The sequence below is a fragment of the Neophocaena asiaeorientalis genome, unplaced genomic scaffold (assembly GCF_003031525.2).
Source record: "Neophocaena asiaeorientalis asiaeorientalis breed wild unplaced genomic scaffold, Neophocaena_asiaeorientalis_V1.1 scaffold136, whole genome shotgun sequence".
NCBI lineage: Eukaryota > Metazoa > Chordata > Mammalia > Artiodactyla > Phocoenidae > Neophocaena > Neophocaena asiaeorientalis.
The window spans coordinates 2,737,468-2,765,075 of NW_020185333.1; the positions used below are offsets into that span (position 1 = coordinate 2,737,468).

Below are 27,608 nucleotides of genomic sequence, written 5' to 3' on the forward strand. Positions count from 1 at the left end.
TTTCTTTTTATGGCTGAGTAATATTCCATTGTATATATGTGCCACATCTTCTTTATCCATTCATCTGATGATGGACACTTATGTTGTTTCCATCTCGTGGTTATTGTAAATAGAGCTGCAATAAACATTTTGGTACATGACTCTTTTTGAATTATGGTTTTCTCAGGGTATATGACCAGTAGTGGGACTGCTGGGTCTTATGGTAGTTCTATTTGTAGTTTTTTAAGGAACCTCCATACTGTTCTCCATAGTGGCTGTACCAATTCACATTCCCACCAGCAGTACAAGAGTTTTCCCTTTTTTCCACACCCTCTCCAGCATTTATTGTTTCTAGATTTGTTGATGATGGCCATTCTGACAGGTGTGAGATGATATCTCATTGTAGTTTTGATTTGCATTTCTCTAATGATTAATGATGTTCAGTATTCTTTCATGTGTTTGTTGACAATCGGTATATCATCTCTGGAGAAATATCTACTCAGGTCTTCTGCCCACTTTTGCATTGGGTTGTTTGTTTTTTTTGTTATTGAGCTGCATAAGCTGCTTATAATTTTGGAGATTAATCCTTTTTCAGTTGCCTCATTTGCAAATATTTTCTCCCATTGTGAGGGTTGTCTTTTGGTCTTGTTTATGGTTTCCTTTGCTGTGCAAAAGTGAAGTTTCATTAGGTCCCATTTGTTTATTTTTGTTTTTATTTCCATTTCTCTAGGAGGTGGGTCAAAAAGGATCTTGCTGTGATTTATGTTATAGAGTGTTCTGCCTATGTTTTCCTCTAAGAGTCTGATAGTTTCTGGCCTTACATTTAGGTCTTTAATCCATTTTGAGCTTATTTTTGTGTATTGTGTTACGGAGTGTTCTAATCTCATAATTTTACATGTACCTGTCCAGTTTTACCAGCACCACTTATTGAAGAGGCTGTCCTTTCTGCACTGTACATTCCTGTCTCCTTTATGAAAGATAAGGTGATCATATGTGTGTCGGTTTATCTCTGGGCTTTCTATCCTGTTCCATTGATCTATATTTCTGTTTCTGTTCCAGTACCATATTCTCTTGATTACTGTTGCTTTGTAGTATAATCTGAAGTCAGGGAGCCTGATTCCTCCAGCTCTGTTTTTCCTTCTCAAGATTGCTTTGACTATTCGGAGTCTTCTGTGTTTCCATACATATTTTGAAATTTTTTGTTCTACTTCTGTGAAAAATGCCAGTGGTAGTTTGATAGTGATTGCATTGAATCTGTAGATAGCTTTGGGTAGTAGAGTCATTTTAACAATGTTGATTCTTCCAATCCAAGAACATGGTAGATTTCTCCATCTGTTTGTGTCATCTTTAATTTCTTTATTCAGTGTCTTATAATTTTCTGCATACAGGTCTTTTGTCTCCTTAGGTAGGTTTATTCATATGTTGCTTACCTTACTGTGTTTGGGGTCTCCTTTTTGCTGGCTGCAGGTTCGTAGTTCCCATTGTTTTTGGTGTCTGTCCCCAGTGGTTAAAGTTGGTTCAGTGGGCTTTGTAGGGTTCCTGGTGGAGGGGACTAGTGACTGTTCTGGTGGATGAGGCTGGATCTTGTCTTTCTGGTGGGCAGGTCCACGTCTGGTGGTGTGTTTTGGGGTGTCTGTGGACTTATTATGATATTAGGCACCCTCTCTGCTAATGGATGGGGTTGTGTTCCTCTCTTTCTAGTTGTTTGGCATATGGTGACCAGCACTGTAGCTTGCTGGACATTGAGTGAAACTGGGTGCTGGTGTTGAGATGGAGACATCTGGGAGATATTCGCCATTTGATATTATGTGGAGCTGGGAGGTCTCTTGTGGACCAGTGTCCTTACGTTGGCTCTCCCACCTCAGAGGCACAGCACTGACTCCTGGCTGCAGCACCAAGAGCATTTCACCCACACGGATCTGAATAAAAGGATGAAAAAATAGAAAGAAAGAAGGAAAGAAAGAAAGAAAGAAAGAAAGAAAGAAGATAAAATAAAATAAAGTTATTAAAATAAAAAATAATTATTAAGAAAAAATATTTTTTAAAAGAAAGAAAAAAAAATTGGACAGATAGAACCCTAGGACAAATGGTGAAAGCAAAGGTATACAGAGAAAATCACACACAGAAGCATACACATACACATTCACAAAAAGAGGCAAAGGGGAAAAAATAATACATCTTGCTCTCAAAGTCCACCTCCTTAATTTGGGATAATTCGTTGCCTATTCACGTATTCCACAGATGCAGGGTACATCAAGTTTATTGTGGAGCTTTAATCCGCTGCTTCTGAGGCTGCTGGGAGAGATTTCCCTTTCTCTTCTTTATTCACACAGCTCCCGGGGCTCAGCTTTGGATTTGGCCCCACCTCTGTATGTAGGTCTCCAGAGGGCATCTGTTCTTCGCTCACACAGGACAGGGTTAAAGTAGCAGCTGATTTGGGGGCTCTGGCTCACTCAGACCAGGGAGAGGGTGGGATGCGGATGCGGTGTGAGCCTGTGGCAGCAGAGGCCAGCGGGACGTTGCACCAGCCTGAGGCGCGCCGTACGTTATCCTTGGGAAGTTGTCCCTGGATCCCGGGACCCTGGCAGTGGCAGGTTGCACAGGCTCCCCGGAAGGGAGGTGTGGATAGTGACCTGTGCTCGCACACAGGCTTCTTGGTGGCGGCAGCAGCAGCCTTAGTGTCTCATTCCCGTCTCTGGGGTCCGCGCTGTTAGCTGTGGCTCACACCCGTCTCTGGAGCTCCTTTAAGCAGCTCTCTTAATCACCTCTCCTCGTGCACCAGGAAACAAAGAAGGAAGAAAAACTCTTTTGCCTCTTCAGCAGGTCCAGTCTTTTCTCTGGACTCCCTCCCGGCTAGCCGTGGTGCACTAACCCCCTGCAGGCTGTGTTTACGTCGCCAACCCCAGCCCTTTCCCTGCGCTCTGACTGAAGCCCAAAGCCTCAGCTCCCTGCCCCGGCCGCCCCGGTGGGTGAGCCGACAAGCCTCTTGGGTTGGTGAGTGCTTGTTGGCACCGATCCTCGGTGCGTGAATCTCTCCGCTTTGCCCTCCTCACCACAGTTGCTGCGCTCTCCTCTGTAGCTCCGAAGCTTCCCCCCTCTGCCACCCGCAGTCTCTGCCTGCGAAGGGCTCCCTCTTTTTCTTGATGAATCTGGCTAATGATTTATTTATTTTGTTTATCTTCTCAAAGAACCAGCTTTTAGTTTTATTGATCCTTGCTGTTGTTTTCTTTGTTTGTATTTCATTTGTTTCTGCTCTGATCTTTATGATTTCTTTCCTTCTGCTAACTTTGGGTTTTGTTTGTTCTTCTTTCTCTAGTTCCTTTAGGTGTAAGGTTAGATTGTTTATTTGAGATTTTTCTTGTTTCTTCAGGTAGGCTTGTATAGCTATAAACTTCCCTCTTAAAACAGCTTTTGTTGCATCCCATAGGTTTTGGATTGTCCTGTTTTCATTGTCCTTTGTCTCTAGGTATTTTTTGATTCCCTCTTTCATTTCTTCAGTGATCTCTTGTTATTTAGTAATGTATTGTTTAGCCTCCATGTGTTTGTGTTTTTTACATTTTTTCCCTGTAATTCATTTCTAATATCATAGTGTTGTGGTCAGAAAATATGCTTGATATGATTTCAATTTTCTTAAGTTTACTGAGGCTTGATTTGTGACCCAAGATGTGATCTATCCTGGAGAATGGTCCATGTGCACTTCAGAAGAAAGTGTAATCTGCTGTTTCTGGGTGGACTGTCCTATAAATACCAAATAAACCTATGTGGTCTATTGTGTCATTTAAAGCTTGTGTTTCCTCATTAATTTTCATTTTGGATGATCTGTCCATGGTGTAAGTGAGGTGTTAATATCCCCCACCATTATTGTGTTATTGTCGATTTCCTCTTTTATAGCTGTTAGCAGTTGCCTTATGGATGGAGGTGCCCCTATGTGTGGTGCATATATATTTATAATTGTTATATCTTCTTCTTGGATTGATCCCTTGATCATTATGTAGTGTCTTACCTTGTCTCTTGTAATGTTCTTTATTTTAAAGTCTATTTTATCTGATATGAGTATTGCTACTCCAGCTTTCTTTTGATTTTCATTTGCATGGAATACCTTTTTCCATCCCCTCACTTTCAGTCTGAATGTGTCCCTACGTCTGAAGTGGGTCTCTTGTAGACAGCATATAGATGGGTCTTGTTTTTGTATCCATTCAGTAAGCCTGTGTCTTTTGGTTGGAGCATTTAATCCATTCACATTTAAGGTAATTATTGATATGCATATTCCTATGACTATTTTGTTAATTGTTTGGGGTTTGTTTTTGTAGGTCCTTTTCTTCTCTTGTGTTTCCCACTTAGAGAAGTTCCTTTAGCATTTTTTGTAGAGCTGGTTTGGTGGTGCTGAATTCTCTTAGCTTTTGCTTGTCTGTAAAGCTTTTGATTTCTCCATAGAATCTGAATGAGATCCTTGCTGGGTACAGTAATCTTGGTTGTAGGTTCTTCCCTTTCATCACTTTAAGTATATTATGCCACCCCTTCTGGCTTGTAGAGTTTCTGCTGAGAATTCAGCTGGTAACCTTATGGGTATTCCCTTGTATGTTATTTGTTGTTTTTCTCTTGTTGCTTTCAATAATTTTTCTTTGTCTTTAATTTTTGCCAGTTTGATTACTATGTGTTTCGGCATGTTTCTCCTTGTGTTTTCCTGTATGGGACTCTCTGTGCTTCCTTGACTTGGGTGGCTATTTCCTTTCCCATGTTAGGGAAGTTTTCAACTATAATCTCTTCAAATATTTTCTCAGATCATTTCTCTCTCTCTTCTCCTTCTGGGACCCCTATAATGTGAATGCTGTTGTGTTTAATGTTGTCCCAGAAATCTCTTAGACTGTCTTCATTTCTTTTCATTCTTTTTGCTTTATTCTCTTCCACAGCAGTGAATTCCACCATTCTCCTTTCCACGTCACTTATCCATTTTTCTGCCTCAGTTATTCTGCTATTGATTCTGTCTAGCGTGGTTTTCATTTCATTTACTGTATTGTTCATCTCTGTTTGTTCTTTAATTCTTCTAGGTCTTTGTTAAACATTTCTTGTATCTTCTCCATCTTTGCCTCCATTCTTTTTCTGAGATCCTGCATCATCGTCAGTATCATTATTCTGAATTCTTTTTCTGGAAGGTTGCCTATCTCCACTTCATTTAGTTATTTTTCTGGGGGGTTATCTTGTTCCTTCATCTGGTACATAGCCCTCTGCCTTTTCATCTTGTCTATCTTTATGTGAATGTGGTTTTTGTTCTACAGGCTGCAGGATTGTAGTTCTTGCTTCTGCTCAAAATATCTTTTCAATAATATTTTTGATCAATGGCCTTTAATAACATTTTGATATGATTTGTCTCCTTGGAGAAAATCCCCTCTATATTCCCAAGTTGATACCTCTGGTCCTTATCTGCTCTGTAAATTACAGATTCATAAATCTGGATCCTTCTACTCTCTTGCTTTAATTACTTCAATGGATTGATATTGCAGACACTTAAAAGCCCAAATGCCTTTCCAGGCTTATGGGCCTTACCTGTTCTGGCCCTCACTGCAATCTCAAAATTATTGTTCTACTCATGCTGACATTCTCATTTTTCTTTGGACACACCAAGCTCATTCCCACCTTGGGACCAATAGTAACTCTTCCTTTTTGTCTGGAATACTCTTTGCCAAGAACTTTACCCACAACTTTTTGTTTACTCATTTCTCATTTTAAAAGTCACCTCCTCAAAGAGACCACTCAACATAAATTGGCCCCATCGTCTCTTTCAATTATATCATTCTACTTTATTTTCCAAATAGTACTTATCACTACCCAGTATTTTCTCATTTCCTTGTATCTTTCTTTGATTGCCTCTCCCCACTGGGACATAAGCTTCTGAAGGCAAAGAACTTGTCGGTTTTAGCTGTGACTCTGTCTCCCACACTGAGAACAATGCATAGCAATGTATAGGCATTCAGGAAGTATTTGTTGAATAACGGAATCAATATTTTATTATATTAGTCTTGTAAAGTAAGACCACTGTCATCTTACTGTGGCTTTGCCAGGTACATTTATCTCAAGTTTCCAATCTTAACCTTTTTTTTTTTTTTTTTTTGCGGTATGTGGGCCTCTCACTGTTGTGGCCTCTCCCGTTGTGGAGCACAGGCTCCAGACGTGCAGGCTCAGCGGCCATGGTTCATGGGCCCAGCCGCTCCGTGGCATGTGGGATCTTCCCAGACCGGGGCACAAACCCATGTCCCCTGCATCGGCAGGTGAACTCTCAACCACTGCGCCACCAGGGAAGCCCCAATCTCAACCTTTCTTACCACTCAGAGGTCAACCTCCCACCAGTTGTCTGAAGTCCATATGCTCTCTCCTATCAAAATCTGTCCTCAAGAAAGAATCTTAAACTCAATTTGTCATAAGCATTAATGATTACTAATAGCCTACCTCTATAACAATCCCAAGTAGCATATCATTTTAATAAGAATAAACCCTTGACTGCAAAAATTACCAGGGATATACAAAGGAGTTTTCCATGATCATTCTTTCCATGATGAATTCTTCCAGAGCCCTTGGAATTTTTCTTTTTTTTTTTTTCAGATTTGAAACTATATGTGTTTAATCCATCTTTTCTATCAAAACAGGTAGTAATACAACTTACTTTTTCTTTCTCTGAACAATACAGATGATGATAAATAACATACATGGAACAGTAATGAATGCACCAACTATACACAGCCAATTATAAGAAAAACCAGCAGTACCTAAAAATCAGAAACATGTTCTTTGGGACTATACTTCTTTATGTACACTGTACTGACATTTTGGTACCTTTAGTTTGTAATGCTCTTTTGATTTACCATTGCTTTGTTGACATGCAAATTGATACTGTAAGATTATTTGTCACGTTTCATTTTGTAAAATAATATACTAATATATATTACAATTGAAGACAGACAATATTTATTTTCATCCTGCTACTCTCAGGAATTTAAAAAAGTATAGCCACCTAAATATCCACTTAGATATAATCACTTAAAAGTGATTAACCAAACTATAATATAGTCACTTGATGAAATATTATCCAATTACTAAATGGAATTTCCAAAGAGTCTGTAATAACCTTAGAAAACAAAAATAATTAGTATTTAAGATTAATGTTCTAAGTAATGTGATAAACTTTTTATAAGGCTTATGTAGGGGAGCAGTATTTGCCACCCCAAAATATGTCTCTTTCACCTAAGGATTATTTCAGGCTGATTTCTTTAAGAAGCTGCAAACACAGGAGAAACATTGAAAACCAAGTGGAAGTTACCCTTTTGTAAGAGCCATGTTCATGTATAAGAGAGATCTCCATTTGTACCAGGAAGAGGGGGATGACTCTAAATCTCTAGAAACTCTTATCAATTGAGAAATCAACAACTTAAATCTGCATAACAGCCTTACCCTTGTTTACTGTGCTTTTTCTGGTAACTTCCCGTAACTGACTCTCCACCCCTAACATCTCCTTTCTTTAAAAATCTGAAGATGGTACTTAAGGTGATGGCTTCAAACTTTTTAAAGACTCAGTTTTCGTGGGTCTCTCCCATGTATACATATATTAAACTTTTGCTTGTTTTCCTCCTGTTAACCTGTCATACCATTTTAATTACTAGACTAGCCAAACAACCTAAAAGGGAAGAAGGGACAAATTTTCCACCCCTATAATTATTTACATCAACTAGGTGAGCACAATTATTTGTTACAAAATGGAAAACGGGGGCTCTGAGATGTAAGAAAATTGCCCAAAACTACACAGTGTTTTGGTGGCAAAACTTGGAAGCAAGTGCAGTTCTGTCTGAATCCAGGGCCTGCACTCTTAAGAAAAACACAAATGGTAAAATATTTAATAACGATGGAAAACAGTTCTCCAGGCTGGAGGCAGGAGGTCAGTGAGAAGCCTGCTGCATAATCCAGGCAAGAAGTGGAAGTGGATCAGAACAGGATAGTAGCATGCTGAGAAGACACAGAGAGCAGACAGCAGAAGCAAGGAGAAGTACAATCCTGCAGCTTGTGGAACAAAAACCACATTCACAGAAAGACAAGATGAAAGGCAGAGGGCTATGTACAAGAGGAAGGAACAAGATAAAACCCCAGAAAAACAACTAAATGAAGTGGAGATAGACAACCTACCACAAAAAGAATTTGGAATAATGATAGTGAAGATGATCCAGGACCTCGGAAAAAGAATGGAAGCAAAGAACGAGTAGATGCAAGAAATATTTAACAAAGATCTAGAAGAATTACAGAACAAACAAAAAGACACGAACAACACAATAACTGAAATGAAAAATACACGAGAAGGAATAAATAGCAGAATAATTAGGGAGAAGAACGGATAAGTGACCTGGAAGACAGAATGATGGAATTCACTGCTGCAGAACAGAGTAAAGAAAAAAGAATGAAAAGAAATGAAGAGAGCCTAAGAGACCACTGGGACAACATTAAATGCAACAACATTCACATTATAGGGGTCCCAGAAGGAGAAGAGAGAGAGAAAGGACCCAAGAAAATATTTGAAGAGATTATAGTTGAAAACTTCCCTAACATGAGAAAGGAAATAGCCACCCAAGTCAAAGAAGTGCAGAGAGTCCCATACAGGATAAACCCAAGGAGAAACATGCCGAGACACATAGCAATGAAATTGGCAAAAATTAAAGACAAAGAAAAATTATTGAAAGCAGCAAGGGGAAAATGACAAATAATATACAAGGGAACTCCCATAAGGTTACCAGCTGATTTCTCAGCAGAAACTCTACAAGCCATAAGGGAGTGGCATAATATACTTAAAGTGATGAAAAGAAAGAACCTACAACTGAGATTATTCTACCCGGCAAGGATCTCATTCAGATTCTATGGAGAAATCAAAAGCATTACAGACAAGCAAAAGCTAAGAGAATTCAGTACTACCAAACCAGCTCTATAGCAAATGTTAAAGAAACTTCTCTAAGTGGGAAACACAAGAGAAGAAAATGACCTAAAAAACAAACTGAAAACAATTAAGAAAATGGTCATAGGAACATGCATATCAATAATTACCTTAAATGTGAAGGGATTGAATGCTCCAACCAAACGACACAGACTGACTGAATGGATACAAAAACAAGACCCATCTATATGCTGTCTACAAGAGACCCACTTCAGACCTAGGGACACATTCAGACTGAAAGTGAGGGAATGGAAAAAGATATTCCATGCAAATGAAAATCAAAAGAAAGCTGGAGTAGCAATACTCATATCAGATAAAATAGACTTTAAAATAAAGAATATTACAAGATACAAGGAAGGACAATACATAATGATCAAGGGATCAATCCAAGAAGAAGATATAACAATTATAAATATATATGCACTCCAAATAGGAGCACCTCCATCCATAAGGCAACTGCTAACAGCTATAAAAGAGGAAATCGACAGTAACACAGTAATAGTGGGAGACCTTAACACCTCACTTAAACCAGTGGACAGATCAACCAAACAGGAAACACAAGCTTTAAATGACACAATAGACCAGAGAGATTTAGTTGATATTTATAGGACATTCCATCCAAAAACAGAAGATTACACTTTCTTCTCAAGTGCACATGGAATATTCTCCAGGATAGATCACATCTAGGGTAACAAATCAAACCTCAGTAAATTTAAGAAAATTGAAATCATATCAAGCATCTTTTCTGACGACAACACTATGAGGTTAGAAATGAATTACAGGGAAAAAAACATAAAAAAAAAAAAAAACACATGGAGGCTAAACTATACGTTACTAAATAACCAAGAGATCACTGAAGAAATAAAAAAATATCTAGAGACAAATGACAATGAAAACACGACAATCCAAAACTTATGGGATGCAGCAAAGGCAGTTCTAAGAAGGAAGTTTATAGCTATACAAGCCTACCTCAAGAAACAGGAAAAATCTCAAATAAACAATCTAACCCTACACCTACAGGAACTAGAGAAAGAAGAACAAACAAACCCCAAAGTTTGCAGAAAGAAAGAAATCATAAAGATCAGAGTAGCAATAAATGAAATAGAAACAAAGAAATCAATAGCAAAGATCAATAAAACTAAAAGCTTGTTTTTTGAGCAGATAAACAAAATTGATAAACCATTAGACAGACTCATCAAGAAAAAGAGGGTGAGGACTGAAATGAATAAAATTAGAAATGAAGAAGGAGAAGTTACAACAGACACCACAGAAATACAAAGCATCCTACGAAGCTACTATAAGCACCTCTATGCCAATAAAATGGACAACCTGGAATAAAGGGACAAATTCTTAGAAAGGTATAGCCTTCCAAGACTGAACCAGGAAGAAATAGAAAATATGAACATTTATGATAAAAACTCTCCAGAAAGTGGGCATAGAGGGAACCTACCTCAACATAAAAAAGGCCATATATGAAAAACCCACAGCAAACAACATTCTCAAAGGTGCAAAACTGAAACCATTTCCAGTAAGATCAGGAAGAAGACAAGGATGTCCACTCCTGCCACTGTTATTCAACATAGTTTTGGAAGTCCTAGCCACAGCAATCAGAGAAGAAAAAGAAATAAAAGGAATACAAATTGGAAAAGAAGAAGGAAAACTGTCACTGTTTGCAGATGACATGATACTATACACAGAGAATCCTAAAGATGGCACTAGAAAATATCTAGGGCTAATCAATGAATTTGGTAAAGTTTCAGGATACAAAATTAATGCACAGATATCTCTTGCATTCCCATACACTAATGATGAAAAATCTGAAAGAGAAATTAAGGAAACACTCCCATTTACCAATGCAACAAAAAGAATAAAATACCTAGGAATAAACCTACCTAGGAAGACAAAAGACCTGTATGCAGAAAACTATAAGATACTGATGAAAAAAATGAAAGATGATACCAACAGATGAAGAGATATACCATGTTCTTGGATTGGAAGAATCAGTATTGTGAAAATGACTATACTACCCAAAGCCATCTACAGATTCAATGCAATCCCTATCAAATTACCAACAACATTTAATACAGAAGTAGAACAAAAAATCTTAAAATTTGTATGGAGACACAAAAGACTCCAAATAAATAAAGCAGACTTGAGGGAAAAAAATGGAGCTGGAGGAATCAGACTCCCTGGCTTCAGACTATAATACAAACCTACAGTAATCAAGACAATATGGTACTGGTACAAAACAGAAATATAGATCAATGGAACAGGATAGAAAGCCCAGAGGTAAACCCACGTACCTATAGACAGCTAATCTATGAAAAAGGAGGCAAGGATATCGGTGGAGAAAAGACAGTCTCTTCAATAAGTGTTCCTGGGAAAACTTGACAGCTACATGTAAAAGAATGAAATGAGAACAAAACAAAGGAAACTACAAACTAGACGAAAAGACAACCCTCAGAATGGGAGAAAATATTTGCCAATGAATCAACAGATAAAGGATTAATGTTCAAAATATATAGACAGCTCATCCATCTCAATATTATAAAAACAAGCAACCCAATCAAAAAATGGGCAGAAGACCTAAATAGACATTTCTCCAAAGAAGATATACAGATTTCCAACAAACACGAAAGTATGCTCAACATCACCAATTATTAGAGAAATGTAAATCAAAACTACAATGAGGTATCACCTCACACCAGTTAAAATGGGCATCATCAGAAAATCTACAAACAACAAAGGCTGGAGAGGGTGTGGAGAAAAGGGAACCCTCTTGCACTGTTGGTGGGAATGTAAATTGGTAGAGCCGCTATGGAGAACAGTATGGAGTTTCCTTGAAAACCTAAAAATAGGATTACCATATGACCCAGCAATCCCACTACTGGGCATATACCCAGAGAAAACCACAATTCAAAAAGACACATGCACCCCAATGTTCATTGCTGCACTATTTACAATAGCCAGGCCATGGAAGCAACCTAAATGCCCATCGACAGATGAATAGATAAAGAAGTGGTACATATATACAATGGGATATTACTCAGCCATAAAAGGAACGAAATTGGGTCATTTGTAGAGATGTGGGTGAATCTAGAGACTGTCATATAGAGTGAATAAGTCAGGAAGAGAAAAACAAATATCTTATATTAACGCACATATGTGGAACCTAGAAAAATGGTACAGATGAACCGGCTTGCAGGTCAGAAATGGAAACACAGATGTAGAGAAGAAACATACAGACACCAAGGGGGGAAAGCAGCTGGGGGTGGGGGTGGGGGTGTGATGAATTTGGAGATTGGGATTGACATGTGTACACTGATGTGTATAAAATGGATGACTAATAAGAACCTTCTGTAGAAAAAAATAAATAACATAAAATTCAAAAAATTTGTTTTAATATTAACACTTTTTACAGCAGGTATTTTGACCACAGTGTACTTAAATTGTACTATAAATGTCACTTCTTTCTACATAGTCTTCTGAATAAAATTTATATTTTACATTGCAACTTCAATTCAAAAAATGGCCATCATTATGATTATCAATGATAGTTCTTAGGTGTAACATAAAAGTGAACCTATACCTCGGGGATGGACCTTAAGGAAATTTGCACTTATATTAAGTGGCATGAACTACTGTGCATTTTGCATTCTTAGGTCTTCTCATGAATGGTTGTTTTTGTCCTCTTTCTGATTGTCAGATCGATGTCATTTCTCTGTTCACTGTAACCTCTTTTTCCTTTTTAATTTGCTGCTTTAATTTTCCATTATCATTGAAGAAAAAGATAAATTCTTGTTAGCAATCACTTCTTCCCTGAGATACTATTAGAAAGTCCATACTTAATTGAGAAAATTTGTGCCGTTTATTTTTGACTGTTCAGGTATCACTTTGCCTCAGTTTCTACTTTTAACTATGTTCTTTTTCAATGAGATATTACATAGCTCATTCAAAATGTGTGGAGGAAGTTGAATGGGAAGAATGTGGCACAAAAATGTGAACACAGCCGTGAAGTCAATGGCAACAAAAAAAGGGAAGAGGGAGGGAGCTCTATATAAGATTTCAACAAAATCAGGGATTTATATCCCAAATACTTGTTATGAAACTAAGCAAGGAAGAATCCTCTTTTGAATTGATGTTACTTCTTTACAGACATTTGTATCTCAGTGATAAGTGAAATTAACCATAATAATCTACCCAATAGATTGAGAAGACACACATATACTATTCAATTACCATAATTCAATCTCATGATTTGGGGAAACTTACCAGGGGAAAAAAGTTGAGTAACTTTCGTTTTAAGAGATACATGTGGGCTTCCCTGGTGGCGCAGTGGTTGAGATTCCGCCTGCCGATGCAGGGGACACGGGTTCGTGCCCCGGTCCGGGAAGATCCCACATGCCGCGGAACGGCTGGGCCCGTGAGCCATGGCCACTGAGCCTGCACGTCTGGAGCCTGTGCTCCGCAACGGGAGAGGCCACAACAGTGAGAGGCCCGCGTACAGCAAAAAAAAATAAAAAATAAAAAGAGATACATGTAACAGAAATACTTACCTCTATTCTTTCCTGAAACTCCATTAAAGTAACAGTAACAAAAATAAAATGATTAAATGAAAAATAACAAGTAGACAGAAGAGAGACCTTCATTAGCAAGAAGTTTAAACAAATTTATGAAAGGTGTAAAAAGGTTAGAAGAATGACCTATGAAGGTGCAGGATGAAAGAAGCTGCAGGTTCATTTATGTACAAAGCAGACTATTTCTGCAGAGAGAGCCCTGCAGTACCTGGAGAGGCTCAGGATTCAGACAACAAAGGAAGGAATATTCTGAATCACAGAATAAAAGAGTCGAAAGCATCCACTTCCATGGACATAGAAACTGTCATACAGAGTGAAGTAGGTCAGAAAGAGAAAAACAAATATCTTACATTAACATATATATGTAGAATCTAGAAAAATGGTACAGATGAACCGGTTTGCAAGGCAGAAATAGAGACACAGTTGTAGGGAACAAACATATGGACACCACTGGGGGGGAGCAGGGAGGGGAGCAGGTAGTGGTGGTGGGATGAATTAGAAGAATGGGATTGACATGTATACATTAATACATATAAAATAGGTAACTAATAAGAACCTGCTGTATTAAAAAAATGAATAAATAAAATAAAATTCAATAAATAAATAAATAAGCATCCACTTCCATAACCCAAAGCACAACTTTGGACAGCCAAGTGCTTTTGCCAACCACTCAGGCAAAAAACATGAGGTGGTAGTTCAAGTAATTTATTAAACATACAAAATAACCAGGGTAGAGGGGGTCAGAGCACCAGAGCAAAGGCCTCTGCATTCCAGCTTTTAGACTTTCCTGGCTAATTGTTACTTACTCTCTACAAAAAAAAGTTTGTCTCTTCACAAGATGCAATAAAACAAATAATTTAAACAAAATTCTTTAAACTCCCGGTGAAGGCTCACTAGACTTTGAAGAAAGCCTGTAATCAGAGTGAAAAATACTGAGTAAAAGAAATATAAAATTAAAGTGATGGTAGTGGAGGTGAGGCAGGGACTGGTGAAGATAATTAAAGATAATTATAGTACCTCTAAATTATTATTCCTAGATAGATTTGAGAAGCTATTTTTTCCTTAAAATAAGAAGATAAGGGTATGAATTAAAGCAATTTTAAATTGTAAAATTAATTTTAAATTGTAAAAGCAATTCAAAATTATAAACCTGATTATCAAAAGAAGGAAACATTTAATGAAAGAGTTTAAGACAAATTTTAGAAACTCAGATAGTCTGAAAAAAAGAAAAAGAAATGTGAATATTAAAGAAAAAATAAAATAAAATCCACTTTAGTGACCACTTAATCAAAGTTTATCAAAAGAGAATGCTAGATGAACAAAGGGAAAAGTCTCAAAGAAATGAAAAGATAGTCAGAGTTGAAGGATTTGAGTCTCTAGATTGAATGAACTCACCCAATGCCCATCACATTAAAGGATTAAAAACAAGACAACTAAAAATAGCATCAGGAAGTTTCAAAATTCTAATAATAAAGAGAAGATACTATGTTACCAATGAGAAGTAATATTTACTATTACAATTATCAGATTGACATGTGGCTTCTTATTAATAATAATAGATAGTCAGGGTAAGGGAGAAATACTCTAGAAGTTCTGAGGGCAGAAGGATGATTAAACTAAAGTTGTATAACAAGCAAGCTATCAATCACATGTGAAAGCATTCTAAGACCATAGGATAGATCCTGTGGCCTGGTAGCATGACCACCAGAGTCACCAGAGAAATTGCTAGTTTCCCTACAGCACTGAGTTTTGAACTCTACTTGAACCAGGTTGTGTAGCCTGGAGAGGCTGAAAATGACAGAAGAGGGTAGTTTTTGGTGGTCTGAGTGTATTATGTTTTACAACCATCTCATTTGGTACTAGCCTTCATTTTGTGCTTTATTTAGATTAGCTCAGAGGTTAATTCAGAGATTGATGAGATTTTCTAAATGAGGTTATGTTTAGCCCATCTGGACTGCTTACTAGACTACTCATTCCAATACTCCTGTAGTTGGCTATGTACAAAAACTGTTATATTTCCAAAAGATGTGATGTCTCCTTCACTCATTCAAAATTTATGATTCAACATCACTGAAGGCTAGTGATGCTTTTTGTTTCTTGGATGAATGTGACAACTTATGGAGATACTTTAATCTTCTCATCGTTTTCCTGAGTTTATAAAAACCAAAAGTACAGATTATAAAGATATCTTAAAGATATCTTTAAAGGTATCTTAATAAAATAGGATAAGTTAAAGATATCTTAATAAAATAGGATAAGCTGGCTGATTAACATGACTTACTTAATGTTCTCACCAACTCTGAACATAGCAATTTTATGAAAACTGTCAAAATATAAAACTGGGAATTAAGATACCCTAAGTTCTACTGCAAGCTGTCCCATCAAATAAGATTCTGGAAAAGTCATTAGGTTGTGCTTTCTGCAAAAGATATGCAGAGGTACTCTAGTCTTATTTCTAAAATGATCTGTAACTAATGATTTGCCTTCTCAATGTGTATTTTGGAGAAAGAAAATATTTCACTCTCATTATAAAGTCTAGGATTTGAAGCATTACTATCTGAATACTAAGCACCTACAGTAGATATCTTCTGCAGGAAGAGATGGAAACTCCAGTTGGCAGATAAGCCAAGAACTCTTCTCTATTACTATAAAAAATATTTAAGGCTATGCAATGAGGGCAAGAAACTGTGCTTTCTTGAATTTCTGAAAACTGGGTCAAAGCACATTAATTACTGAACATGGTGAGAAGGGCCCTGTTGACAAGGAAGCTATGGAAATGCATTACAAAAGATGAAAAGATGGGATTTCCCTGGTGGTGCAGTGGTTAAGAATCTGCCTGCCAATGCAGGGGACACGGGTTCAAGCCCTGGTCCAGAAGACCCCACATGCCGTGGAACAACTAAGCCCATGCACCACAACTACTGAGCCTGCACTTTAAAGTCTGCAAGCCACAACTACTGAGCCCGTGTGCTGCAAGCACTGAAGTCCGCATGCCTAGAGCCCGTGCTCTGCAACAAGAGAAGCCACTGCAATGAGAAGCCTGGGCACCGCAACAGAGTAGCCACCGCTTGCTGCAACTAGAGAAAGCCCATGCGCAGAGACAAAGACCCAACACAGCCAATAAATAAATAAATAAATAAATAAGATTAAAAGATAATAGCCAGTATAAAATTGGATATTAAGAGAAGGTTTCAAGGATATGTGTTATAATCTCCAAGTCAACCTCTTAAAGAGGGTATAGGAATGTATAATTAACAAACTATAGAGGAGAGAAATGAAATAAAAACAAATAATCTAAAAGAATTCAGGAAGAGAGAGAAAGAGACATAAAACTGGTCAGATAATAAACAAATAATAAAGTGGTAGTTAAAACCCAAATACCTCAGTATATACACTGAATATATAGAGATTAAAAGTTCTAGTTTTAAAAGATTATCATGTGGAATATGAAAACAATTATTTAAATTATATAGAAAATTATATTATTTAAATATACAAATATATTTAAATTATTATTTACATTCTTTAGGAAAATTAGACTGCTTAATTATGGTTCTGAAACAGAAGACACAGTTGACAAAGCTTGAAAGGAAGGTGGGCAAAGAGAAGTGGGTAGCTAAGAAAGACTTTCTATGGTAAATGAAACAAAACACAGGTTTAATCATCCTGTTGAAGGTTGCAGAGTTAAGTAGTAAAAGAACTGTACTGTGAGGAAAGAGACTATAGGAGGAACAAAAGTTGAAGGAGCCTAATCTTCATAGACTGTGGCAGAAATTCAGTGGAAAACATGTAAGGGAGATCAATTAAAAATTTGCCATGTAAGAACAGTTACCCTTGGAAGCAGGGCTGGAGTAGATCATAGCTTCATTATTTGATTCTTTTAGCCATGTGTGTGTATGACCCTGATTTTAGATTTTTAAAAATTCATGACTATGCAAGCACTTCTGGTAGTGAATTTTAAAGATAAATTGTCCCCCTTGTTTTGATTATTACTTTTACTTACATTCTTGTTTGACTGACAGAGGAATGATCTTCTCTTCATTCCTTAGAGGATGACCCATGTGCACAATCAGGTGTTGGAATCTTAGGGACCTCACAGTCTCCAAGGAGACGTTAAACATTTCAGTGATAGTAACTGTGCCATTGGGATTCAGAGCAAGGGATACCTCTGGTGGATTAATTAAGACTTGTAATGGGAAAAGAGATATTTGAGGAGCAGTTTCCCCACAGCCAAGTAAGTAAATCTAAGAAAATCTTCAGAGTCAAGATTGGACTGGAGTTCAGGTCTTAATTCAGATACAGCTGAGGCAAAAATAAATTTAAAAAAAAAAGAGAGAAACAAAATTAAGTTTAAAAGTATGTCACCCTAGATTTCTATGGTGTTAAAGATGGACTTTCCAAAACTTTTATATGAAACCAAAATGTTGAAAACATGTCCATCTCAAACACCTCTCCTCACATATTACAAAACCTTCTAATTCCATCTCCTATACTCACTATCCTCCAATTTGAGAGGAACAATTTGTATCTCCACTTCCATTCAAACTTAAAATTACATTAAATAAACTCATAATACTTTAAATTTATAGAAACATAGTGAGGGAACTCTATGACACTATCACTACCCCTTCAACGTTTTGTTAATTTGAAGACTGGAAAATTCTTATTCTCTTAGCATCGTCTTTCTTCTTTCTTCTTCTCTACTGTCTCTTTTTCTTTTCCTCTCTTTTCCCAGTGAAAACACTGATGCCACTCATGAGATTTATCCAATGGATTGAAGCCAGTGCAGTGTAGTATAAAAAAGTTAGATGGGAGGGCAGAAGACCTTAATGCTATGCCTGGTCTTGCACTGTGTAAAAAAAGGGAAATTATGTGACCATCATTGACTTCTGGGTTTTTTTCTTCTATATAATAAAAGACTTCGGCTGAATGACCTCTATTATAGTCTTTCCTTCTCTAAAATTCTTTCTCTGGATCTTAACCTTCAAAGACCACATCCCCATGATTTTGACTCCACATAAAAATTTATATACTTATAATGTTAAGGCAGATTTGTCCTCCGTGGCTTCCATGTGGGAACACATTAAATAAACATTTGTAGCAGGCTTCGATTTCAAATGTCACCTCTCGGATAGTTATGAATGAGGAATTGGGTTCGATGGCCTCACAGTGTAGCCTATCTATGTATGGTGGGAAAAATCTTTTCTCCATATTTACTGCTGTACGTGCCAATATTTTGTGGTGAAGAATCTTGGATCTTCTGCCAGGTAATTTGAACAACGTCTGCTGGAGTTGTTAAATTGCAGAAAATCATCATGTTTTCTCCCAATATAGCTGTCTCATTATTTTTGTGCTTTATCCTATGTCGATTATCTGAAAATAAAACCCAGTATGAATTAAGAGAAATGTACTTCATACTACCCTAGACTTACCCCTATCATAGCACTTATCTCTCTGTTTTATAATTATCTTTTTATTTCTCTCTCTTCCCCCATTAGAAAATGAACTCTCCTATCTTCTTCACCACTGATAGTTTCTAGAAATGTTTTTGTTATATAATACCTAATTAATAAATATTTATCAAGTCCAAAAGTTGCAACATAAATTAACCAACATAAAATGAGTAATCATAATTTTGATGACTTTCTGGAGGCTGAGTGTGACCTAAATCGAGGGTGATAAACTCCTCAGGGCCCCAGGCTTAGGGAGGACCCCACATTCCATAGGTTTCACCAGCAGGAACTCCACCAGGTTCTCATGATGAAGAGCCAAAAAAATCACCTCATATCTTTGGCAAGGGGAGGGGAAAGTTGCCATTTTGAAATAAGCCCAGTGCATTTTCCATAAAAAGACCTACTGTCCAGGGTAAAAGACCTTACCACGGCCTTAGCTCACGTGGGTGGAAGGACAGTGACCTAATTTCAGTTTCCTTTAGTTTTCCTGACTGATCTAAGTGGGAGGAAGGAGGAGAAAAATAGGTAAAAAAAACTTGTGAAGGTCACAGCCAAGGGACACAGGCCTACTAAAAGAGTGAGGTTTAGCCATAAGATTTTTTAAAACTTCCCCTCCCTCTCTCTTTACCTCCACATCAACAAGGCTAAAATATGAGAGTGGATTACAGCTGAGATGGTTACAAGGCTCAGACTTCAATAAATAAGGAGTTCTTAGGGAAATTAAAAAACAACAGGGGAAAAAAAATGAGGAAACTACAAGACTTTAAAGCCCTTGAAACCTAGACCTACAGTAAACGGTAAACACAATCCAACTTCTGGCCAGATTACCATAAAACCCACACTAAATCTCCATTTACCTTAGTTCCTATTATTTGATAGGAACTAAAATCACATCTGAATTTTAACAAAAAATTACAAGGCATACTAAAGAAAAAAGCAGTCTGAAGAGACAAAGCAAGCATCTAAACAAGATTCAAACATAGGACTATAAAGTAAAAATTGTTGCCTGCCATCCCAGTTCTACAAGGATCAAGCCATTAGCCACTGCAGTCACCCACTGACAGTGAATTTGAGGGGAATTCAGGATGGAGAAAACAGGAAGCATTCTTTGCTTTGGATATATCAGTCCCTAGATAGTTAAGATAAATATCTAAGGAAAATTTTCAATGACCCCAGATTCTTGCATCTTCTCATTCATAGAAAAGCACTAAAATCATTAACTTGAGATATCTGTTCTTGTGATTAGCAGTGATATTTTTATGCCTGACTGCATATTTTTCCCAGCAAAAAAGCAAAAAACTCTCCTCCCTTACCTCTTTAGAGCAGTTTCTCAGAGCTATCTGAGAGGCTGTCTCCTGGGCTATAGTCCCTCAATAATGTCTTTGAAGAAAATTTAACTCACAGCTTTTATGTTGTGTGTTTCTCTTTCAGTTGACAGTTTAGAATTTGAAATTACCAGACATGAAGTTGAAAACAACTATGATTAATATATTAAGAACTCTGGTGGAAAAGTTGAAACATGCAAGAACATGTGGATAATGTAAGCAGAGATATGGAAACTCTAAAAAGAATAAAAAGAAAATGCTAAAGACACTACAAGAACAGAAAACTATAGACCACTATCTCTTATGAACATAGATGGAAAAATCCTAAAGAAAATAGCAAATTGAATCCAAAAGTATGTGAAAGGAATTATGCCCCACAACCAAGTGGGAATTATCCCAGGTATGCAAAGCTGGTTCAACATTTGAAAGTCAATTAATGTAATCCATCACATCAACAGCCTATAAAAGAAAAGTCACATGGAATCATATCAATAGATACAGAAAAGACATTTAATAAAATCCAACACCAATTCACGATAAAAACTCTCAGTAAACTAGGAATAGAAGGAAACTTTCTCCACCTGATAAAAAATATCTACAAAAAACTTACAGCTAGTATCATATTTTAATAGTGAGAAACATGAAGCTTTCTCCCTAAGATCAGGTACAATACAAAGATGCCCCTCTTGCCACTCTTTTTCAACATCATATTGAAAATTCTTCCTATTGCAATAAAGCAAGAAAAAGAAATAAAAGATATATGGATTTGAAAGAAAGATATAAAGCTATCTTTTTTCTCAGGTGGTATGATTGTGTATGTAGAAAATTAGAAAGAAACAACTAAAGAAACTCTTGGAACTAATAAGAGATTATAAGAAGGTTGTAGAATTGCAAGGTTAATATACAAAAGTCAATCACTTTCCTGTATATCAGCAAAGAACAAGTGGAATTTGAAATTAAAAACACAATACCATTTACATTAGCAGCCCCAGAATGAAATACTGAGATATAAATCTAACAAAATATGTACAAGATCTCTATGAGGGAAACTACAAAACTTTGATGAATGAAATCAAAGAACAAAATAAATGAGAGATATTCCATATTCATGGACAGGAACACACAGTATTGTTAAGATATCAGTTCTTCCCAACTTGATCTGTCAATTAAATGCAATTCCAATCAAAATTCCAGCAAGTTATTTTATGGATATTGACAAATTGATTCTAAAGTTTATATGGAGAGGTAAAAGACCCAGAATAACGCACTACTGAAAGAGAAGAAAAAAGTTGGGGAAGTGACACTACCCGACTTCAAGACTTACTTGAAGTAATCATTACAGTGTGGTATTGGCCAAAGAATAGAAAATAGATCAATGGAACAGAATAGAAAGTCCAGATATGGACCCACACAAATATAGTCAGCTGATTTTTGACCAAGTCGCAAAGGCAATTCAATGGAGAAAGAACAGTCTTTTAAACAAATGATGTTGCTGGGACAATTGGATGTCTGATTACTTTCCTAGGGATGCCATAATAAACTATTACACACTTGGTGACTTAAACCAATAGAAATTTATTTTTTCACAGATCTAGAAGTTAGAAGTCCTAAATCAAGGTGTCAGTAGTGTTGGTTGCTGCTCTCCAAGCTTCTAGTGGTTTCCAACAAACCTTGGCATTCCTTGATTTATAGATGCTTCACTGTACTATGTTCCTCTATCTTCATATGCTATTCTACTCTGTCTCTGTGTGTCCTATCCACTTCTTATAAGGACACGAGTCATTGGATTTAGGGCCCACCCTAACCCAGGATGATTTCATCCTGAGATCCTTACCTTAATTTCATCTGCAAAGATCCTATTTCTAAATAAGATCACATTCTGAGGTTCCAGGTAGACATAAATTTGGGAGCAAGGGGGACGTTATTCAACCTTTCACAACATCCATATGCTAAAAAAAATTAATATATGCATCTAACTTTCACAAAAATTAACTCAAAATGGATTTATAGATCAATTAAAACATGGAAAACTATAAAACTTCTAGAAAGAAGCATAGGAGGAAATCTAGGTAACCTTGGGAGTGGTGATGAGTTATTAGATACAATACCAAAAGTATGATCCGTGAATGTAAAAAAAATTTTGATGAGTTGGACTTCATTAAAATTAAGAACTTTTGTTCTATGAAAGACAATGTTAAGGGAATATAAAGATAAAACACAGATTGGAAGAAAGTATTTGTAAAATATGTACATCATATAGGACTTTTTCTTAGTCCTTTCAGGCTGCTATAACAAAATATCACAGACTGAGTGGTTTATAAACAACAGAAATTTATTTCTCACAGTTCTGGAGGTTGGAAGTCCAAGATTAGGGTGCCAGCATGATTGGGTGAGAGCCCTCTTATGGTTTGTTGAGTTCTCATTGTATCCTCACATGGTGACAGGGACTAAATTCTCTGTGGATCTTTCATGAGAGCACTAATCACATTCATCAGGGCTCTACCCTCATGACATAAACACCTCCCAAAGTCCCCACCTACAAATACGATAATCTTTGGGGATTAGGATTTCAATATATGAATTTGCAGAGGGAAACATGAATATTTAGACTATAGCAGATTTGTATCCAAAATATACAAAAAACAATAAGAAAACAAACAACTTAATTAAAAATTAGGCAAAAGTCTGAACAGGAACCTCATGAAAGAAGATATATAAGTGGCAAATAAGTACATGAAAAAACGCACAAAATCTCTTGTAATACGGAAATTGAAAATTAAAACAATAATGAGATTCTACTACAGACTTATTGGAGTGGTTAAAAAAAATTACAATACTAAGTGCTGGTGAGAATGTGACCAAAAACAGGAACTCTCATTCACTGCTGATGGGAATGCAAAATGGTATAGCTTCTTTGCATGACATTTTGACAGTTTCTTACAAAACTAAACATATGCTTACCATATGATCAAGCAACTGTGTTCCTAGGTATTTACCCAACTTACTATAAAACTTACATCCACACAAAAATCTGCATGAAAATGTTTATAGCCTCCTTATCCATAATCACAAAAAACTGAAAACAACAAAGATGACTTCAATAGGTAAATGAGTACACAAATGACATTTATACAACAAAATGTTTTACAGTCATAAAAAGAAATGAGCTACCAGGTCACAAAAAGATGTGGAGAAACCTTAAATGCATATTGCTAAGTGAAAGTAACCAGTCTAAAAAGGCTACATACTGTATGATTCCAATTATATGCCATTCTGGAAAAGGTAAAACTGCAGATACAGTAAAAAATATCAGTGGTAACCAGGGGTTCAGAGGTAGGGGGTAGGGTTGAATGGGTGAAGCACAGGAGAGTTTTAGGGTAATGAAACTATTCTGTGTGATACCATAGTGGTCAATAAGTGACATTATGCAGTTGTCAAGTTGTATTGAGCTTTACAGCAAATGAACTTTAATGTATACAACTAAAAAGATAATTTAGAAGATTGAGGATCCCAAGGAGTGAAGATTGTAACCTGAAAATCTAACTTTATTGCAAATGTATCTTATGTAAACATAAGTTGATAGTAGATATATTTAACATGATATAATTAAAATGACATTTTACTTCTGTGGCCTTCCTCCCCAAAATTCACAAGCCCAGTCTAATCATGAGCAAAACATCAGACAATCTTAAGCAATTAGATAGCCTAAGCAATCTTGAGAAAGAAAACTGGAGCTGGAGGAATCAGGCTCCTGGACTTCAGACTATACTACAAAGCTACAATAATCAAGACAGTACGGTACTGGCACAAAAACTGAAATATAGATCAATGGAACAAGATAGAATGCCCAGAGATAAACCCACGCACATATGGTCACCTTATCTTTGATAAAGGAGGCAATAATATAAAATGGAGAAAAGACAGCCTCTTCAATACGTGGTGCTGGGAAAACTGGACAGTTACATGTAAAAGAATGAAATGAGAACACTCCCTAACACCATACACAAAAATAAACTCAAAATGGATTAAAGACCTAAATGTAAGGCCAGACACTATAAAACTCTTAGAGGAAAACATAGGCAGAACACTCCATGGCATAAATCACAGCAAGATCCTTTTTGACCCACCTCCTAGAGTAATGGAAATAAAAACAAAAATAAACAAATGAGACCTATTGAAACTTAAAACTTTTGCATAGCAAAGGAAACCAGAAACCAGATGAAAAGAAAACCCTTAGAAGGGGAGAAAATATTTGCATATGAAGCAAATTTGCATATGAAAATATTTGCATATGAAGCAACTGGCAAAGGATTAATTTACAAGCAGCTCATGCAGCTCAATATCAGACAACCCAATCCAAAATTGGGCAGATGACTTAAATAGACATTTCTCCAAAGAAGTTATACAGATTTCCAACAAACACATGAAAGTATGCTCAACATCACTAATCATTAGAGAAATGCAAATCAAAGCTACAATGAGGTATCACCACACACCATTCAGAATGGCCATCATCAAAAAATCTACAAACAGTAAATGCTGGAGAGGGTGTGGAGAAAAGGGAACTCTCTTGCACTGTTGGTGGGAATGTAAATTGATACAGCCACTATGGAGAATACCATGGAGGTGTCTTAAAAAACTAAAAATAGAACTACCATATGACGCAGCAAACTACTGGGCATATACCCTGGGAAAACCATAATTCAAAAAGAGTCATGTCCCACAGTGTTCATTCCAGCTGTATTTACAATAGCCAGGACATGGAAACAACCTAAGTATCCATCAACAGATGAATGGATAAAGAAGATGTGGCCCATATATACAATGGAATATTACTCAGCCATAAAAAGAAACGAAATTGAGTTATCTGAAGTGAGATGGATGGACCTAGAGACTGTCATACAGAGTGAAGTAAGTCAGAAAAAGAAAAACAAATACCATATGCTAACACATATATATGGAATCTAAAAAAAAAAAAAAAGGTTCTGAAGAACCTAGGGCCAGGATAGGAATAAAGATGGAGACCTAAAGAATGGACTTGGGGACACGGGGAGGGGGAAGGGTAAGCTGGTACGAAGTGAGAGATTGGTATGGACTTATATACACTACTAAGTGTAAAATAAATAGCTAGTGGGAAGCAGCTGCATAGCACAGGGAGATCAGCTTGGTGCTTGTGACCACCTACAGGGGTGGGATATAGAAGTTGGTAAGGAGATGCAAGAGGGAGGAGATATGGGGATATATGTGTATGTATAGCTGTTTCACTTTGTTATAAAGCAGAAACTAACGCACCATTGTAAAGCAATTATACTCCAATAAAGATGTTAAAAATAAATCTTTATGTACTTTACTTACCTCATGTTATGCTCTCTGCTTTTCATCCACTTCTATTGATTTTCATGTTCAAATGATAAACAAAACTTTTTTCAAATAATTTTCAAAAATTTCTTGGTCTGGAACTATGTACACAGTATTGTAGAATATTTAAATAAATATCACATGTTTGTTGCATACATAGTGTTTCATTTGTCAACAAAAGACTGTGATGATGTCCTACTCGGGCTACTTTCAAGAGTGTGGTTTTGTAGCAATCCTTTACCTTCCTAAGCCTCAGCATTTTCATCTGAAAAATGGGCTTAGTGGTACCTGACTCACAGAATATTGTGAATATGAAAGGAGAACATATAGATGTAATGCTGGTTATAAATAACCATAGACATTTTAGTTATCATGGGTGATATAGTCCCTGCCCTCAAGGAAAAAGGGAAAAGTACTAAGGGAAGTCAAAAGAGCAACACAAAAGAGTAACAAGCTAACAATTACTATTTCCATAACAATTTCTATAACTGTGCTTACCACACTCCTTCATAATTACTTGTTCACATGCGTGTGTCCCTTCCTAGATTCTGAGTTACTTGGTGACAGTCTTCTCCATTTTGCATTTTAGATGCAGAAGTAAGTTAAGGAGAAGAAACCTGAACATAATGTTTTCCTGTACCTGTCACATTCTTTTTTTTTCTCAGCATATATCACCCCACATTTAACTTTTGTTCGAACCATCTAGCTAAATTCAAATGATACTTGCCCCATGAAAAAACCCTTAACTGAAGTTATCATGATGTTTTTTCTCTGCTGTTCCTGTAGAACATTAGTTATTGCCTTTACTGTGAACCAAACTGATTTTAGATGGATTTGAGTTAAATATCTTTAATCAAATTATTTTTAAATGACTAGAAAAAAGCAGGACTTGAATACTTATTAAATCTTTGATGTGTTTCCGGTGTACCTCAGTTTGTAATGATAAACAAACCCACAAAAACCCCCAACAGATATGACAACACAAAAATGAAAACTTCTTAATGACCAAGAAGAGCCTCAAAACAAGTCAAACTTAAAAGGCAAATGGGCTGCAAGGAATACTACAAAACTAACTAACTTGCAAAGAATTCATTTGCTTCCAGCAGGCTTCTGGCTCCCCTGTTTGAGCTACTTGGGTTCACTTCAGAAGCAGTGCTTATTACATTTCTTTCATTCTCTGTTTACTAAGTCACTGTTTCAAATATGCTCAACTTAAACTGTTTGCTAGTTGTCAACAAGTTGGATAGCTACATGATTAACATGCAGACCCAAACATAATGTCCTCTTCACTTAACCTTATGAAAGTAAAAAGACTACAGCCTGGGCTTCCCTGGTGGCGCAGTGGTTGAGAGTCCGCCTGCCGATGCAGGGGACACGGGTTTGTGCCCCGGTCCGGGAAGGTCCCACATGCCGCGGAGCAGCTGGACCCGTGAGCCATGGCCGCTGAGCCTGCGTGTCCGGAGCCTGTGCTACAGCCTGGTATTTATTTACCATTGATTTCCACCCAAATGCATTTGAGAGAAAAAGTAGAAATTTACCTGATCCTTGTACCCAGAGGGGTAGCATGAAGAGCTGGATAATAGGATGGATGCAAAGCCCATGAAATTTGATGATAAAATCTTCACTAACATTTGCAGTATTTCATTTTCTAACTGAACTCTGGAACTGAAATGAAGCGTTTACAGCCAAATCTGTTACTCAGTAACCACTTGCTCCAAAAATCCATTAAAACATTGTCTTGATTTTTAACTTCCTGTGTGCCAGCCCTATTCAGAATCCTAGGTCTATACATAAAATTTTACTTAAACATATCTGCCTGCTGTCCTTTAGCTGTCACATGATTCATACACAGGGCCTCAAAACTTACCTGCTGACTTGCAAAAAAATTTAATTAGCTCTTCTTTGGGTAGTGTTACTAACCTTTCCCAGTTTTTTATGTATGTCATGCATA

General features: G+C 36.8%; 1 long non-coding RNA gene across 1 annotated transcript in view; it reads right to left on the bottom strand.

Annotated features, from left to right (window-relative positions):
• LOC112393261 (uncharacterized) overlaps window positions 1-27,321 on the bottom strand; it is a 46,720-nt gene extending 19,399 nt beyond the window's left edge. The window contains exon 1 of the long non-coding RNA XR_003001871.1: window positions 27,196-27,321. This is a non-coding gene — a long non-coding RNA (uncharacterized LOC112393261). The remainder of the gene's footprint in view (window positions 1-27,195) is intronic.
• Between the last annotated feature and the right edge of the window lie 287 nt (window positions 27,322-27,608).